The 20,064-nt window shown below is 37.5% G+C and overlaps 1 long non-coding RNA gene across 1 annotated transcript; it reads right to left on the bottom strand.

The window, feature by feature from the left end:
- Positions 1–8,716: 8,716 nt before the first annotated feature.
- Positions 8,717–16,176, bottom strand: LOC147581976 (uncharacterized). The gene is made up of 3 exons (XR_015249818.1): positions 15,764–16,176; positions 10,765–10,858; positions 8,717–8,852 (listed from the first exon to the last, which is right to left on the bottom strand). It is a non-coding gene; the product is annotated as an uncharacterized LOC147581976 (long non-coding RNA).
- Between the last annotated feature and the right edge of the window lie 3,888 nt (positions 16,177–20,064).

Consider the following 20,064-nt stretch of genomic DNA (forward strand, 5'->3'; position numbering starts at 1 on the left):
TCTGTCAGAATAAATTTTTCAATATCTGAACACAGGGAGACAAAACTTTTCAGAAAACAGAACCTTTTTTCCCCACTTGACATTTTCAACACTGTTGGAAGCACACCCCTTTTCCATTGCTCTCAAACATGAAACTTATATTAGTCTTTGCTTCTTTATTTTTTTCCCCTGCACGGATTTCAGTTAAATTCAATTTCTTTATTCTTAGCACCTGAGTCTGAATAATAATCATGTAGGAAATTGTAAATTATTTTCTTATTGATAATCTTCTAAAGCTTTCCTTTCTTGTGGTGTAATATTATACAATATACTCTTTAATTGACCAAATCCTCATTTTCCTTAAAATCCTGTAGTTTCTCCTTGTTGACATTTGTGTCCAATTTGAATTTTGGATGACTTAATTTGCAGTCTTCTCATTGCTCTTCTTTTCTTGTTTATTTTTTTGCTTTTCTTTTACTCTTAGTCTAATATCTTTGAACCAAACAGAATGGCCAGTGAGGTCTTCTGCTGTGTGTGCATTCAATCCTCTTTCCTAGATCCCAGAATATTGGTCTATTGGTTTTCAATGAAAAATTTAATTAGTGCAGGTGAGACTATCCAAGTTTGCATGATTGCTGCAGTTTCCTCTCTTCGTAATTTGCATGGGAAGTCATATTGTAATCTAAGCCACTTATTAATTTGCCATAAGAAAGTATTGTCACAGAAACCATAACTGCTCTAAAATCCTTTTGATCAGCACATTCCTTCTCTGTTGCAGAACCACATGGGAAGCCAAGTCATAATCAAAATGTTGGTTGGCAAGTGTAGAATTAGAAGCAGTAGGTTTAGATGACTCAAATATTACATGGGATGAAGCTAAAATCACTATCGTACAACTCTCTACAGTTGCAAGGTTTTCTAACAGTGTGTTCTGAAATCTTGGTAGGTAGAAGCTGTAAAAACTGTCATATAAAAAGCTACAGGCAGCTTCTTTAACGGGTAAGGACTTGAAGACTGCTTTGGAGCTGATTGTTCCTTCACTCTGGGAAAACCTTCTGAATGGGCCCTTAATTGCATAAATGTAAAGCAAGAATCACTTATGAATAATGTATTGTTCCTCAAGAAAAATGTGATGTAATTGTTCACCTGAATAAAAACATTTTGCACTATGCAGCTAAGTGTGCTGTTTGCTAATGTTTGAATCTGCCTCTGCTTGTGTAAGTTAGTGAAAGTCTCCTAGCCTCAGTTTCCTCCTTAGTAAAGTAGGGATAATAATATCTGGGAAGATTAAAGAAAGTAATACAAGTAAACCAATTTGAATGGGGTCTCACATCTAGTAAGTGTAATATTAGGGATGATGCTTCTGCGAATATCATTATTTTTTGAAAGACAAGTTTCATTTTATGGGGACTGCAATTTGCCAGTAGATGGATTTTCATTCTTCCTGTAGATGTGGGTACTTTGTTTTGAAAGAAGATGGCTGAATGTACTGTAAATCTGATCTTTGCTTGTTGCAGCAAGACCTTGTATAAAGTCTAAGGCTGCAAGGGCAACATGGGAATGGCTGTTGATTGTACACATAATGAACCCAAATGGTTAGAGTAATATGCACTACTATGCTCTGCCATGTTTGTCTGTTCCTGGAAGGGAGTATTTTTTTTTTTTTTTTTTTTATTAACTTTCCCACCCACAACTATCTTGAGTACAGAAAGATTCTGGGACAGAAAATTAGAAGGTAAACTTTTAAGTGAGGTGGAAGGGAAATTGTTTATTGGCTTTGATGAAAGGACTCTTTGGGTGGGCAGACATGGAAGTAGATGACTTCCATCCTCCTGTATGGTTGGGAGGGGGTATAAATTGTTCAATATCCTATGAAATTTAACTGCAGTGAGGCTAAGGACCTTTGTGATTTGTGCAATATTGCTGCCTATTAAAATGTATTCTCCCTTTTTCCTCTGGACTGGAAATGTTGGACAACTGGTTGGTCAACTATACTACATTCTTCATCTTTCTGTAGAGTTAGATATTGACATATGACTGAGTTGTCTCTGATGGAATGTGAATGGAAGTGCGTTTCATTTTAAGGCCTGGTTTATCAGAACATTTTGCCATGTTCTTTTCTACTTCTGCCTAACTAGTATGACAATGACCAGAGAGATCTTGGAACTCAGATGTGTTGAAATGGCAGAGTCACCATCAGACTAATTGAATGACTGCATGGAGAAAAGCCAGAGTTGGCCTGTAACCCTCACTCTGACTTTTATGTGAAAAAGACATATTTCTTAAACCACTAAATTTTTGGTGTTTGTTTCAACCAATTTGCCTATTGTAACCAATCCAGAAGTTAATGTTTGGGCAGTGGTGCCACAGGCTAAAAAGTTGGAGAAATATATGATATCATGGCAAAACATTAGCATTTATGGAAACCATCTCCAACTATAACTTGGAATACAGACCACATGCTCATATAGTTTTAGGTGTAGTAGTTGAAAAGAGACAGAATGTTTATACATGTTGGCTGCCATTCATTGCTTCAAGTAAGATATTGTAAGAATTGGCTGGTTTGTGTACAGAGATTGACGGGGAGAGAGAAAATTCACAGATAAAGGGCCTCACAGGGTTGGAGAAGCTAGCTGCTTCTTTCTGAAACCCTAATAGGAAATATGATTGAGAAAGGCTTCAAATGCAAAGGCCCAATAAAATGTCTAAGTTACATGAAGGTATTCAACCTTCCAACAAAAAAACAGATAAAGAGTGATATCTTCTCATCCAACTATATTTTATTTAATTAATTTATTTTTATTTATTTTTTAAAAACTGTTTTATTGATTTTTTATGTTGATTTATTTTTGAGAGAGAGAAAGAGTGAGCATGAGCAGGGGAGAGGCAGAGAGAGAGGGAGACAGAGGATCCAGAGCAGGCTCTGCACTAACAGCAGTGAGCCCAATGTGGGGCTCAAACTCACAAATCATGAGATCATGAACTGAGCTGAAGTTGGACGCTCAACCAACTGAGCCACTCAGGCACTCCTTACCCAATTATTTTAGATGTCCTTAAGGTAGCTATCATTAAGTGTACACACACACACACACACGCACATACACACACATACACACACCCTGCAAGGAAGTTAAAAAAAAAAACAGGCTGAAGGATTACCTCTAAGAAATTATTTTGAGTATGGGCTACTGACACTTGGATGGGACAGGAAATAAACAGACCAAAACCCTACTTCATTTTTGAGGCACTTGTACTGCTAAGGATATCTTAAGCCTCACCTGAGAAAGCTTTGGACTTTCTGATCTGTAAGGAAGACATACACACAATGTTCATCTCAAATGTGCCATGGAGGGTGGCAGAGAAGAAGGAATCTCTCAGAAGGCAAATTCAGCAGCCTCTGAACATCATGATCAAGGAACGCACGTACATTCTCCCACAGAGCAGAATCCTAACTAATCTGGGGATTCCTTCTATTACCAGGTCAAGGTTTTATACAATGCCAGCTCAGTAGGAGTGCATTGTTTTAATGGACTATGATTGCTGTATTCCCTAGTATTCTCTTTGAAAGAAAAATAGACTTCTTTTTTGAGCAGTTTTAGGTTTACAGAAAAAGTTGAGCTAAAAGTATAGAGATTTCCTCTGTGTTCCTTCATCCCAAAGCCTTCCACACCCCAGTTTGACCTATTATTAACCTCTTCCATTACTGTGGTACATTTGTTATAATTGATGAGCCAATATTAATACATTATTAACTAAATTTCATAGTGTGCATTAGGGCTTACTCTTTGTAATGTACATTCAGTGGGTTTCGACGAATATATAATGACTTGCAGACACCAGTTTAATATCACACAGAATAGTTTCTTTTTCACTGTCCTAAAAATTCCTGTGCTCCACCTATTCATGCCTCCCTTCTTTTTCAAACCTCCACCCACCCTGGCCCAGCCCTAGCCCCTGGTAACTAATCTTTTTACTGTCACCAGTTTTGCCTTTTCCAGAATGTCATATAGTTGTAGTCATATGGCATGTAGCATTTTCAGAATGGCTTTCTTTTTCACTTAGCAATCTGCATTTAAGGTTTTTCCATGTCTTTTAATGGCTTGATGGCTCCTTTAAAAAAATCCCTGGATAATACTCCATTTATAGATGTACCAGTCTGTTTAGCCATTCACCTATTGAAGGTCATTTTGGTTGCTTCCAGGTTTTGGCAATTATGAATTATTCATACGCAGGTTTTTATGTGGACATACGTTTTCAGCTCATTTGGATAAACACCAAGGATCACGATTGCTGGGTCATGTGGTAAGAGTATGCTTACTTTTGTAAGAAACTGCCAAACTGTCTTCTAGAGTGGCTTTCCTACTTTGCATTCTTCCCAGTAATGAAGAGAGTTTCTGTTTCTTCATGTATTTTTTCTTTTTTAACACATATTTTTGTTGTGGTTATCCTGCTTCATGAATGTATATTGACTGGACTTGGGGAAGATAACCTTTATGATACTTCTCTGTGCTGCAAAACAAAATAACCCATTGAGCCCTGGTGGGGAAACTTCACATTCCAGAGATACTGGACTTTGGAGTGGATCCAGTGAGTTGTCTCCTTGGAGACATAGATAGAGTCTATTTTATCTGCATACAGATATTTGATAATCACAGAGGTAGATTGTGATGGAGAGGACTCCATGTCCCTCATAACCTACTCCCCCTTGTTCCATTGGGATAGAATTGCTGGGCACATGGCCAGCCAACAACACAATGTTTCCCAACTTTCCTTGCATTTAGGTGTAGTCATGAAACCATGCTCTTCACGTTGGTTCCAGCGTTCTATATGAGTAGGCATAATGTGTGTCACTGCTGATGCAAGCTATGAAAACTCCTAGACATGCCCCTGTATGCTCTTTCTCACTTTTCTTTGGGCTTGAATGGTGATAATCAAAGGTGACCAGAAGGACATTTGAAACCATATGTTACAAATGACCAACCCTGTAAGTCTTGGTGCCTGAATAACAGCATTGAGAACTACCCTGCTGACCTAAACTCTCTCCCCTTGGGACTGTTATGTGAATGAATAATGAACTTCTATTATACGTGAGGTTCTATTTGTAACAATGGCTGTACCTTTTCTAAATAATACATCCCATAATGTAAAGTCCATTGTCCATTATTCTCATCTTGTCCTAAGCTCTAAGAGAGCTGCCTACCTTTTAAAAAATAATGGTCATGGACAGGGAGGTCACAATCTCACTCTAAGTTGATTTCCTCAGTGTTGTTGATGGGGTTATAGGCAATGTAATACAGAAGTAAACAAACTGGCATCTAGTTGTTTCTTTACTACCTTTGCCTACCTATATTTAAATGTCAGATTTTGTTAACTTGGGAAAACTTGTTAACTTTCAAACTTTAGTTTATTTATCTGACTAAGGGGGGATAATGATGCTTATTTTATAGGTTTGTTGTAGAAATTAATTAAAATAAATTGGGTAGAATATTTAGCATACAAATTTGGCACTTAGGTACTCAGGCAACATTAGCCATTAGCTAGATCTTAATTCTGTGAAGTTGGAGTTTATACCCACATTTAGTGGAGAGTCTGGTGTTTAAAATAAAATAAACAAAAAATGTTTCTGCTCTCCTCGTAGCCCCTGGGTGAAATACCTTTCAACTTCAGTCAGAGTGAGAAAATGGGGAAGTATAAAAGACAAGGGTTTTGTTTGATTTCCTGGGGGAATAGCTAATTTCTCCAAACAAAGTAAAATAATAGCACCTCCCACTGGGTAGAGAGTTTGTAAAGAGAATTGCTGAACTTCTCCATAACCAAAAATCCAGCAGTCAGAGCAGATGCCAGAAACAGCAGTAAGGGGGTAACACAATGAATTGCAAACGTGTACAAAGAGTTCAGCAACTGGCAATCACTTGAAAACTGCAGTGAGCATGTGTTGCACGGAAGTTCTTGGCAGATTAAGTTCAGAAATCCAGCAGCAGCTGAAGCAGTGAAGACAATAAATAGCTTAAATTGGCAACCGACACTTTTAGCAAACACTTATATACACGTAATGAAAACAATACATAAGACTGTGAAGGAGGGTGGGAAGGGGGATGGCTGGGATTCTGAAGGAGGTCACCAAGTCTAAATGTGTGGGTTAACTAGACTATGTATCACTGTCAAGGGTCCCCACAAACCCTGACAATGACACCAAAGAAGAAATAGAAGAGCAGAGAAGTCAAGTACAATAAATCAAGCCCTCCTTTCAAAAAGAGGACGGTGAAAAAAATTGGAGACAAGAGATTCTCCAACTTCCTAGATAAACAGGAATTGATGGTCAAATCCAAATGTAATATTCATATATATATATATATATATATATATATACATACATATAGACACACACACATATATATATATTATATATATATATAATATATATATTCTTCCCATGGTAAGTTCATTTAAGTTATGATTAAGATATTCTCAATTAAGTTCCTCTTTGTTATAGTTCCCAATTCATAATTCTCACAGGGAATGATTCTACTTTAAAACAATGCAGCATTTTGGTCCTAACAAATGTCTGGCTGTTATAATAAAGTACAGTCAGTGATTAATTACATTGAGTTGAATCCATCACTTCCCAACCTTTGAAGAAAAAGGAGGGGATAGGCCTAAACAATCAAAGTTGAGTTTAAAGTCTTCTCTGGTATCCTGCAAATCAAATGATGGTAGAAAATGACTGAAATTGAAGTGCAGAGAAAAATCTGTATGAATAACTCAAAGAAGCAAGAATGCAATTCTTTTTAGAATATTATCTAATAAATGAAGCTTCCAGTCTGGGCAGGCTGACTGCTCACTCTACCTCACCTTGGCCACAGTCCTTGCTTCTGAGCTCACTTTCTGTGCTCACACCATTTTTTTTTTTTGTAATGGTTTTTTCGTGATGCAAAAACCTTGCTCCTTCCTCAGAGCCCAGATTAAATCTTCTGACCTTCTTTCCATTGTTGAACTTGTGTAGCATATAGTTCTTTGAACCACATAATTTAACACTTAATTTTATTTTATGCTCCTTTAATAATTCCTTGTATGCAAAATCATATTTTGCCAATAAGAGGATATATTCTTTGAGTAAAGGGCACAGGTCTTTCAGGAACATGGCTGACATTTAATAAATATTTATTGATTGTTTAATATGCTTCCTAATGCACATAAGTTACTCTTAGGAAGTAATTATACAGTGGAAGACTCTGGCTGAAAAAAATTGATGCAGAAGGATGTTGAGCTGAGAACTGGATAAAAACAAAGCTTACATTAATGGTAGCGAATGACATGATTAACACCTTTTCTGGCAGCCTTGCAGCTTGAATTTGATAAAGGAAAGTAATTTCTCCAAAGAACCAAAAGCTAAATTGAGTGATTGAATTTAACTCCATAGTGTAAGGCTGTGTTAGTAGATTTTTAAAAAGATGACATTTGAGTGTATTTTAAGTGCAATACATCAATCTGCCATTGAGCTAATGAACTTCAAGTTGAAAATCACTGAGGAGTTTGGTATAGATGACTCCTTCAAGTATCCTTGGGGAGGCAAGATGTGTAGGTAATTGAATGAAAATCTATCTTGACTGACCCCAATGACAACAATGTCCAACTCACATTACAAATCACCTGTAGTCTTTAATGGACTATTTTTTAATTGCTTTAAAACTGTTAATGGTAACTACAAGGGAGCAGAGTGTTTCTTGTTTGTTTATTTCTCATCAATAAAATAAATTTCTAGTGTTTTTTTTCTTTATCACTGGCAGTTCACAATTAGCTTCAGTTGCTCTAGTTCACATTTCATTGGAGGAGAAAAAAAGCACATTTGGTTGTCTTTTATTTTGCTAATCTCTCTGTCTTTATGAATGCCTTGAGATTATGGGATCAGATTTGTTCAACCATAAAATGTGGGGATAAACGAGTAATTGGTGACTGTAAACTAATAAAAAGGAAAATAAAATAGAGAAACACCTTTTTCCTATGAGTTCTTGTAGGCCTGCATCCAACTTCACAGCCCAATTAAAATATGATTTTCTGTTTTTCTAAAGGGAAACATAAATGTTTAAAGACTGTTACACAAATAATATATTATGAAGAAGTCATAAAATGAATATGTGTTTAAGTAATGGTAAAAATGCATGAAACTGAACATTAAAATATGTAGTAATATTAATAAAAACAGAGAACCAATAGCTAGAATATTTAAATTAGTGCTTGACCAAATGTGCTCTTTGAAGTACATCATCAGAATTACTTGGATGCTTAGAGTGCAGGTTCCGGGATCATACCCCAGATCTGATAAATCGGAATTTGTGAAGGTGAATCACAAAAATCTATTTTGTAAAATAGTGTCTCCAATGATTCTTGTAGATGCAGGAACTAGAAAACTATGAAATGCACTTGGCTTTTTAATTCTTGACTTTCAAAAATATGTCCAGAAAGATAAACATCACACTACTAATAGTGTCAACTCTGGACTACAATGTTGAAGGAGGGAAAACTCTTTTAATTATACATCTTTGCATTGCCTTTCCCCCAGATTTGGCATCCTTTAGTAATAAAGAGAGTACAAACAAGTGACGGTTTCTGATATTATTATGAGTTGCATTTTTTCTGTGGATTCTCACCTCCAACTCATATCCTTTGCTTAAAAGTGGCATATTGGGAACATCTTGGTGTGGCTCAGGCTGCCATAACAAAATACTGTAGACTGAGTGCTTAAACAACAGGAAGTTATTTTCTCAACAGTTCTGGAGCATAGATGTTCCAAATTAAGTTCTGGCAGAGTCAGTTTCTGTTGAGAGGTCTCTTCCTGACTTGCAGACAGCCACTTTGCCCTCATGTTCTTTCCTCTAAGCCTGGGCAGAGAGAGAGAGAGGGAGAGAGAAAGAGAGAGAGATGGAGATGGAGAAAGGGAGAGAGAGAGAGAGAGAGAGAGAGAGAGAGAGAGAGAGAGAGAGAATGATAAAGCTTGTGATCTTTCTCCATCTCTTCTTAAAAGGACAATAATACTATCAGATCAGGGCCCAGTTTTTATGACCTCATTTAACCTTAATTACTTCTATACTCTAGGAGTACAGTACAGCCATGCTGGTGGTTAGAGCCTCAACATTTGAATTATGGGAGAGTTGGGGGTGGGGTGGTACACAAACAGTCAATCCATAAGAAGGATGATCTTATGTTCTGACTGAGCCATGGTGAGGGAAGAATTAAGTGATCTTTGTCAAAATCCTTGAAGATAAGTGAAGGATCAAAATGTAGAGACCAAATGACTAATGTGGTGCAAATGTGGTTAAGAGAAATGAAATAGAACATGGATAAAGAAGTGGGAAGAACAGGATTAAATTGAGAAGAATCCAGGAAGATGACCACAATCAACAGTGGGCAATTCCTGTTAGAGGCTAACAATTTCATAGCTGAGTTTGCATTTAAGGACCCAAGACTCAAAGATGATCCTAAGTTTGTTAACTTCTTTTATGCTTTTAATTTGTAAATTACAAGATGAAAACAATATTTAACTCATTTTTATTTTTAAAAAGGTACTGCTTAATTTAGTATGAATGCTATGAATCTGACATTGAAAGCCCAAGTTGCTTATTCTAAATATTGCTGAATAAAACCCAGTCCATTAACAAGAGAAATAGAAACAATATAACATAGAAATATCACTAGTATAAATCTGGAATGATCTTGATATATTCAGGGACATAAACTAAATGGCTAAACTTAGTTCATCTAGGAAAAAAGTCTCTAGTGGGAAAAATATAGAGAAAATAGACATCTTGAATTTTCTATTTTTTATCCTATCACTTTCTCTCTTCCTCTGGATGTAGGTTTATGTGATATGAAAGATCTTGTTGACTCAGAACAAGGACAGGTTTTGTTACATATGTGGTGATGTCTGCCTCTCCCACTCCTGTTCAGCTGTGGACTTCTTTGCACTTTATGTGAAGATGCATCCTTGCTTAGTTCCTGAACTCATGTTGGCAAATAACAGGAACACATTTGTTATTTCCATCCCACCAATGTGACAGGGTCTAGAAATAGTTTTGATGTTATTCAATCAGGATCCGATATGCCTAAAATGAATTTATTGTATCTGGATGTTTACCCATCTATACTCTCCATATGGACCTCATCAGTTTGCTCAATTGTGCCTTCATGTACTGGTAACTACTAATTTTCTCCAGGGGGTAACTTTTTTCAACTACTTACCTAAAAAGAAAATAACACTTTGATTTACTTGTGGTATTGCCATAGTATATGTTATGTCTTATTCCTGATATAGTTATTGCCTGTTTCGTATCTTCTGAACGACTCCATAGCCTGATACCAGGATTTTGTTATACACCTGATTTCAAGTCATTCCTGCTTCTTTGAACTTTGACTCTGTGCCCTTACTTGTCTGGTTGGAGTTCCTCCATCTTCAGTGGCTATTAAAACAAACCATGGCGGGGTGCCTGGGTGGCTCAGTCAGTTGAGCATCTGACTTGAGCTCAGGTCATGATCTCAAGGTCTGTGAGTTCAAGCCCTGTGTCGGGCTCCATGCTGACAGCTCAGAGCCTGGAGCCTGCTTCAGATTCTGTGTCTCCCTCTCTCTCTGCTTCTCCCCCCACTCATGCTCTGTCTTTCTCTCTCTGTCAAAAGTAAATAAAATATTTAAAAAAATAAAAAAAAAACATGGCCTCTTTGGGCACTATTCTTTATACAGTGTGCCCTCCTTCAGAGTCTTGCCCTAGAGAAATATCAATTGTTTTCAGTTACCTCTCTCATATGGTCCTCGTTTCCTCCTCTTGTCCACTAGCCATGTTTCTTGTTCATCATGCTTGCTTTGAAGCCAAGCTCACTCAACGTTCAACTGAAAGAAAGTTTGAGTTATAGTTCACAGTGCTTGATAAAAGACATCTTGTTTCATAGAAAGAATATATATTTTTGAATCATAGACACACTGGTAGAATTATCGCCTCCAAGAATTTCCCAGGGCTTAGCAACCTCCCATCAGTGGTGGGATAAGATTGTTTGATATGAATTCAGGGGGAAAAAAAAAAGGTTTCCTTAGGGAACCTAGCCATCAGAAAGTAACTTGCCCTATGGACTAGTGTGTTGGTGGAATGATGGACCTGGTGCCCACGGTTATTTCTATTTTTGAGAGGCCGACACAAACCTGGGTTTACTCCCTTCCTCTGTGGCTTTTGCTATTTTACGTTATATAAGATATTTTGACAATGGAATATTTTATGCTCCAGCTTATTCTCCACTCTGCATTTTTCAATACATACCTGAAGTAAAAGAAACAAGTCATGAATGCAGTTTGTATGATTCTTTTATAATATTCCATCAGCAGTGTTGTAATGCCATTTTTCTTGGATACAAATGTAACAACAGCATTCCTACTTTATGTCTACCTACTATTTGACTGACAATCTCATGTTTTTACTAAATGATTCCGGATAAGTTTACACAATCTTACATATTCAGCTTGAAACCATGACCCTGGTAGCACCCCTTATTTGCGAAACCAATTATATCCTTATGTGCTTCTATGCACTTTCGAATGCAGCTTCCTGTTACTACAGTGTATCAGTTTGTATGAAATTCATTCTTTTCTTCCTCTTCTTCTCCTTCTTCTGTCTTATTTATTGACCTTGCATACTTTGAGCTACTGTGTGGACCATGTTCCCTTTGCCTTTATCACAAAGAGCCACTTTCATTTCTCTGGACTTAGACTTTTCTTTCCTTACTTTTCTTACTGTAACTGGTAGTTCAACGGCTGGTCTGTCTCGTTTACCTTAGGCTTGTTTCATAGAGCTTTTCAGCAGAAAACCTGAAAGAAGATTATTTAGGTACTTTATGTGTCAGTGCCTTATAAATTATAAAATACATTAATTTTATTTACAAGTGAAAAAAAAAGAGACTCAGAAAGTTTAAGTGATTTCTTCAAGGCCACATTAGTAGCAAATGATAAAATCAGATGTAAAGAAGGGTCCTCTGATTTTTAAGTCCAATAGATAAGTAGTATCTCATTGGCTCTTTTACTGGTGTGAAAATAAAAAGCAAGAATTTGTAAGCACTCATTGACTTTTCAGGTAGACCTTAGTTTTTTAGTTGCTGGATTCATTGAAGGGTAGTAGCAAAACCTCAAACTGTCATCCATAACTGTCTTCTTTGCTGAGGTCTTGATCTAATTAGAGTGTCCTCACCCTGTTAAAATATAGTTAGAGGGCATTTTATGAATTTTAGCTGAAGAAGAGAAAATGAGGTACTAATTATCTGATATAACAGTATAACAGATTTTGTTGTTGTTGACACATAATTTGAAAGTTAAACCATTTCTAGAAAAGAGCAAGAGATATTTTAATGTGACATAAAGGGAACCCATCTGGGACAAGAATCTCTTCACTTATAAATCTAGAACTTAAAATCCAAACATTTGGGTTTTACTATATCTTGTTTTTACTATAATTTTTATAAAACAAAGAACTACTGGGAAAATTAAAAAATATGACCTATTTGTATGTTTGATTATAATACAAGTACAGATATGAAGTTCAGCCAACACTAGAATTTCAGGGGAACTAATTTGCTGAATATATATTTATTTTTGATTAAAAATACTGTTTATTAAACCAACATTTTAAAGAAACTAAGTTACCAACTGGGCTTAGTTCTGGAAAAATTTTAAGGTGTTTAAAATTGTTTTTGAGGTTTATTTATTTTTCAGAAAGAGAGAGAGAGGGAGAGAAGAGAAAGGGTGTGAGCAGGTGAGGAGCAGAGAGAGACACAGAATCTGAAGCAGGCTCCAGGCTCTGAGCTGTCAGCATAGAGCCCGATGCGGGGCTTAAAACCATGAACTGTGAGATCCTGACCTGAGCCGAAGTCAGATGCTTAACCAAATGAGCCACCCAGGTGCCCTGGATTTTAAGGTTTTTAACTGCTTAGCTGTAGTATCCTGTTAGTGCAAAAGTAAAATAAACACGATATTATTGTCACTGGAGATTGTTATTATTTTAAAACTCTGTGTTTTTTAAAGTTTATTTATTTATTTTGGGAGGGGGGGAGAGAGAGCGAGCGAGCGAGCGAGCGCTCCGGTGCAAGTGTGCACAAACAGGGGAGGGGCAGAGAGACAGCGAGAGAGAGAGAGAGAGAGAGAGAGAGAGAGAGAGAGAAAATCCCAAGTAGGCTTTGCGCTGTCAGCACAAGAGTCCGAGGGGGGCTCCATCTCACTATCTATGAGATCATGACCTAAGCCAAAATCCAGAGTCAGACACTGAACTGAGCCACCCAGGTGCCCCTGGAGATGATCATTACTGAAACTGCTTCATCTTCAGATAGGAAACATTGGAAAAATAATCTAATCTTCTTATTCTTTATTTTTGGCATCAAATTTGCCATGCACCACCTTTATATATAGATAGATATTTCTTTCTGAAATTGCTATTACACATACTGTTTTCTCTTAGAAACCTTTCACTCGTATTCATTCTCTAATCACTTTAACTAGATCACAGCAATAATTTTCTGATGTCCTGCTTCCAGTCTCTCTTCTTTAAACCTGTCTTTCATACTGTTGTCAGTTTAAGCATGCTAACATGTCACTTTCTTCTTGTCACTCAGTTAAAATAATCAATAATTTATAATGAGTTTAGGTATCTATAAAAAACCAGCTGGTAAGATGGGTGGGAAGTTCAGGTGAGAGAACTAGCAAAGAGATAATTAAGGGTTTTACAGAGTTAGAAGAGAATCAATATCAAAGAGGTGAGTTTAAAATTAGGAACTAGAAAATTAAACTGAGAAGGAATGGCTCTAGAATCGTGGCTTGCAAAATTTTCATCATGACTTGAAATGAGAAATACATTTCATACTTTGGCCAGGTATACACATGCATAATCACCCATCTACACGCCTGTGAGTGCACACACACACACACACACACACACACACACCATGAAACAAATGTCACCAAACATTAGTGTGATGCATCAGATGTTTTCAAGTCAATTCTCTTTTATTTTATTAAAAAACGCCACAAATTTGTGGCGGTAACCCACTGAGTTCACTAGTGAGTCTTGACCTGCACTTTGAAAAATACTTCTACTGAAGAAAATAGCTGCAAGTGTTGAGCCATTAAGACCTGAGAGGAAAGAGTTTTAAGGAGTTTTAAGAATCTTAAGGAGATTCATATAGGGAGTCAAAGACAGTAGAAATATTAAGATAATGGTTCAAAGGCCTCAGTTGGATTTAACAATCATAAAATAATAATAAAGTGGTGCCTATTGAGTACTGATTTCCGTGGTCAGATGTGGAATAAAACCAGACTGGGAAGGGCTAAGAAACAACCAACTGAGGACAGTTGTTTCCCTAAAGAAATTTGAAAAAGGCATGGGGATTTGTTTGCTTCCACTTTACTAAAAGAAGTAGGTTCACACAGGATAAGAAGTTTACCACCCTTTCACAGGTAGTGGTCCCAGAACCAGCATTCAAACCAAGCCAGCTCATACTCTGAAGCCTAAGATTTCCCCATCACGTCACAAGAGGGCATGGCTGATGAAGACCATGGTGGGATTGATGCTTTGCCTAATATTTTGTCCTCCATTAATCTTTCCCTGTTCATTTAGCCACATCTTCCTTTGGAGCATCTATTGAGGAGTATTTATTGTACTCATTAGGCACCTTTCAAATACTGTTTTTACCATGGTTGGTTTACATGTCTTATATGGCCCACTAGGTATTTAAGTTGAACCTCAGCAGAAATAATGTCCTATTCTTTAATTTTTTTTTGGTGATGGTGGGCAGGGACTGGATATAGTGTGTTAGTTCATTACCCAGCACTTAGAATAATACCTTGCACTTAGAATATATTAGATAAACATTTTTGGGATAAGGAAAAACACTAGACGCTGTCCAGTCTTTGAAAAGACTGTTGCTTTAGGAATCAACATGTGTTGAACCTCACTAGGGTGATTGGTCACAAGCTATATGACTAATAAATAATATTAAACTCCTCACTATTCTTTCTAATTTTTTCAAGTATCTTGCAGACATGTAGTCTCTTTGGAAATCTTTTCAAAGCAGCATAATCTTTACGTTTTCTGTTTTGTTTCTGAAAGTACCTCTAACTCACCTTAGTTAAGTAGAAGCAGTAATTTTTTTTTCTTTTAATAAGCCAAATGATACACTAGTGTCCTGCTTTTCTACTGTCACCATTCTTTCCTATCAATTGGAGAAATCTGTTCTAAGAACCTAACCACTCACCAAATGCCTCTTACATATATCCTGACAATTATAGCAATTTTTCATTGTGATTGTGAAAAATCTTGTGGTAAATAGATCTACTAAGCCTGAATCTTTTTTTTTAGTATTGTGATTTACTTTAGTTAGTATTTTTATAGGAGCTACAAAATTTTATAGGCTAAATATATCTTAACACTTGAAGTTCCAAGTTAATTTGTCTGCAATTAAAACATTTCTTGTTCTATGGATTTTGTAAGCTAGCTCGATTAAGCCAAGTCAAGTTTAGTATGGCTTCTTAAATAAAGATCCAGTATATCTTTTACATTCTTAACTCTATTCCTAAGAAATTGCCTCTTTTTGAAAGCATGGAAAAAAAAAAACTATTAGAGAACATATTTTTGTTGAGTAGCAGCATATGTGAAGCGAGGGCACTATTTGGCTCTAAAACAATCCTTTCTCGGGAATTTTGTATCCTGTTGATATTGTACGTATTTCTCATCCTTGAATAAAAAGAGCAGATTTCTGCACTAACCAGAAAGGAGTCCATATGGCATTGTTCTGGATTCCCATTGTAAGTTGAAGGGGAAACGTCACCCTCCCTGGAGCCCTTGATGTTCTGCAAATGAAGGAGGAGGGTGTCCTCAAATTCCTTGCAGCAGGAATCCAGTTAGGTGGGTTGACTTCTAAATGGAATAAAAGGGAAAGTGATGGCATCTGCATCGGAAATTTGAAGAGAACCTGGGAGCAACTCCTGAAGTTACCATGAAAAACCTGGCTAATGTCAGTGGCATATCAGTCCAGGAATACTGGCCGGTGACTGTGCTAAAAATTGCTGCTGCTGCTGTTGCTGCTGTTGCTGGAGCCACTCCTGTTGCTGGCCACTTCGTTCCTGGAATCTTCACTAACCAGATCCAGGCAGCTTTCTGGAATTGCAACTTCTGATAGTAGCTGACCCCAGGGCTGATACCAGGCTCCCACAGAGGTCTCAGGTTAACCTGCTTACCTTTGCTCTGTGTAACCCAGACTCTTCTTGGCACTATGCAGGCATTGCTGTCTCTTGCAAGACCAAAAAAAAAAAAAAAAAAAAAAAAAAGAGAGAGAGAGAGAGAAAAAGAGAGAAAAAGGACATACAGAGAGAGAGAGAGAGAGAGAGAGAGAGAGAAAAGGAGAGAGGAAAAGCTCATTTAGTGGGACTGATGTGGTGCATGCTCGTCCCGGAGTTTCTGCGCATGTACAGCGCCATCTCCTGTGAACACTTGCGGGAGCTCAGGCTCCAGCTCTCCTTCTACGGAGATCCTGAAAAGGTAGAAAAGGAAGAGCAGACCACTGCTGAAAAGACTGTGACCAAGGAGGAATTTTAGGGTGACTGAACTGCTCCAGCTCCCGAATTTACTGCTACTCAGTCCGAGGTTGCAGATTCACCTGAAGGCGTGCAGTGCCCTCTGGGCCTTGTTCAGCAGTTCTTTGAGGACAATTGGAATGCTGAGAAGGCGACTGAGATGGCCCTGAAGACCCTGCCGGGTAGGAACAGCCATTGCATTGTCTTAAGCTATTCTTTCGCAGACTCCTAAACACAAAATGGTAATAAGGTTGACGGAAAACAGCAGTTAAGGGGCTCCTGGGTGGCTCAGTCGGTTAAGCATCTGACTGTTGGTTTCGGCTTAGCTCGTGATCTCACGGTTTGTGAAATGGAGCCTCGTGTCAGGCTCTGCGCCGAGAGCTTGTGGAGCCCGCTTAGGATTCTCTCTCTCTCCCTCTCTCTGCCCCTCCCCGCTCGTGCTCTCTCCCTCTCAAAATAAATAAACATTTGAAATAATCATAATCATATTAATAATTATTACTCTGTCAATGGTGATACCTTGACAACAAACCTATTAAAGACTGTTTCCCCAACTATCACGAAATGCTGCCCCTTCCACTCTAGCAATGGTGTTGTCCATGATGTACCTTCACTGTGGAGAAACAACAGAAACATTTCGGGGGGGTTTTCTTAGTTATGGATCTTGCAGTGAGGTGCATTCAGTGCAACGAAGTAAGACCTTGTGCACAGTTTCCCACAGTGGTACTTTTACAAATGGTGGTTAGGTGCTGAAATACCGTTAATATTATACTTAACTAAGTTCTAGGTAAAATATGCTTATGTGGGCTTGCTTGCCTAGAAGCATAATATTATTTTTTCCCAGGAAGAAAATGTGCAGTTTCTTCACAACTGCATTATATATATATATATATATATAACAACAACAAAAAAAAACCCACAAGTTTTCTGTCTGTTAACCAATAACCTGCATTTAAAATCCCTGTCTGTGCATGTAAAGATAGACACTCATGCACATAAGATGAGGCAGTGTGGGATAAAGGGAGAAGCCCTTAATTAGGAGACTACTACCGAGATCAGGTGCTACTAGTGAATATCTGTGCGAGGAAATTGGACCAGATAATACCCAGACTTTTCAAGGTGGAGAGTTTTATGCTTCTATTTTGTTTGTTTACTAGAAGAAATCAGAAGTCACTTTTAACTCTTTTACAGAGTAAAAGTCTTAGGCTTCATGAAGAGCTGCTGTTGCAAACTGGTCAGTCTTCAAGACAACTGGTAGGCTGCAGTTCCTCAATAGATCACTTGCCTTCTATCTTCTTGCACTTAAAAAGCACCACCATCTTCAAACCATGATCTCTGGGTACCAGGACTTTCAAGTGGATGAGTCTGGAATGTTTTGGTTTTTTGTTTTTTTTTTTGTTTTTTTTCTTATAGTGGAGCTTAGGCCCCTGATTTGCATTGGAAAATGCGGCTCTTAAGAATTGAATAATTAAGACTAAATGAAGAAGTTGAGCTATCATATTATTTGACAAACAGTTTTGAATATTTTCTGTGTGCCAGCTACACTATCTCTAACCTTGTGGAGTGTACATATTAATGCAGTAGGAAATAAAAATAATTCAAACATAGAGTATGTAAGAAGGTGATAAGTGCTAGGAGATGACAACACAAAACAGCAAGATAAGGGGGTTAGGATTTGGGTGAGTGTCATAGTTTAAAGTGGTGGGGGGGGGGCAGATAATCCTTCCTAGGAAAGGTAAATTCTGAGTAAAGACTTGAAAAATGTGAGGGAAGTAGCACATGGATATCTGGAAAATTGTTCCAGGCAGAGAAAATAGCTGGCGCATAGGCCCAAGATGGGAGCATGTCTGGTGTTCTCTAGAAAGAACTTGGAAGCTGTTGTGTCTGAAGAGAGAAAACTGGACAACAATGGGAAATGTGATCTTAGCCATATCACGTAGAGGTTCATCGGCTGTTGTTAAGAGTTTGATTTTTACTCCAAACAAAATGTTAATCATTAAGTTTTCCTCATCAGAAGGAAGACAAGGTCTGATTTTCTTGTTATCATGCTTATCTTGGTGGCTGTGTTGAGACTAGACAGTTGAGGGCAAAGGATAAAGCAGAGAAAACAGGGAGCTGTTGCAATGATCCCCGTAAGAAATAATAGGGGCTTGGATTAACATGGTAAAGTAGAGGTGGTAAAAAGTGATCAAATTCTTGATATATTTTGAAGATAGAGCCTGTAGGGTTTCCTGACTGTTGTGCTGTTGTGTGATAGAAATGAAGAATGACTTTGAATTTTTTGGTCAAAGCAACACAAAGGATGGGAATCCAAAAGACTGGAATCCAGTTTGGAAAAAATTAAGTTCAGAATGTCAAGTAGGCAGTAAGAAATAGAACTTGGAATTCAGATTAATCTCTGGTATCAAGATACAAATTTTGGAATCATTGGCAAACAGAAGATATGGAAAGCCACAAGACTAGCTGTCAAATTCCAAAGGAATGAAGGTAGAGAAATAGAAGACCAACGACTGAATCCTGGACCACTCCAATATTAAGAGGTTGAAAAATGATGAAAGATCAATTAAAAAGACCAAAAAGAAGCAATATATGATACCAGAGGAAAACCAAGATAATCTGATGGTAATCAGAAGGATGAAAGTATAGTAGGAGGAAGGGGTTACCCAATTTTTCAAATTTATTTGGTAGATCAACTAACATCAGGACTTGGAATAGGCCAGTGGGCAAGCAGTATAGAAATAATTGGTTACTTTAATAAAAGCTAACAGACACATGAAAAAAATGCTCAGCATCACTCTTCATCAGGGAAATACAAATAAAAACCACGAGATACCACCTCACACCTGTCAGAATGGCTAAAATTAACAACTCAGGAAACAACAGGTGTTGGTGAGGTTGCAGAGAAAGGGGAACCTTCTTACGTCCTTGGGAATGCAAACTAGTGCAGCCACTCTGAAAACAGTATGGAGGTTCCTCAAAAAGTTAAAAATAGAACTACCTTATGACCCAGCAATCATACTACTAGGTATTTATACAAAGGATACAAAAATATTGATTCGAAGGGACACATGCACCCCAATGTTTATAGCAGCACTATGAACAATAGTCAAATTATGGGAAGAGCCCAAATGTCTGATGAATGGATAAAGAAGATGTGATATATACAGTGGAATATTACTCAGCCACCAAAAAAATGAAATCTTGACATTTGCAATGATGTGGTTGGAGATAGAGTGTATTATACTAAGTGAAATAAGTCAGAGAAAGACAAATATATGATTTCAGTTATATGTGGAATTTAAGAAACAAAACAGATGAACATAGGGGAAGGGAAGGAAAAATAAACTAAGATAAAAACAGAGACGGAGGCAAACCATAGGAGACTCTTTACTATAGAGAACAAACAGGGTTGATGGAGGGATAGGGTTGCAGGGGATGGTCTAAATGGGTGATGGAACACCCATCACTTGTTGGGACGAGCACTGGGTGTTATA

Source organism: Puma concolor, chromosome B1, assembly GCF_028749965.1.
Source record: "Puma concolor isolate L17-30 chromosome B1, mPumCon1.1.hap2, whole genome shotgun sequence".
Classification (NCBI taxonomy): Eukaryota; Metazoa; Chordata; class Mammalia; order Carnivora; family Felidae; genus Puma; species Puma concolor.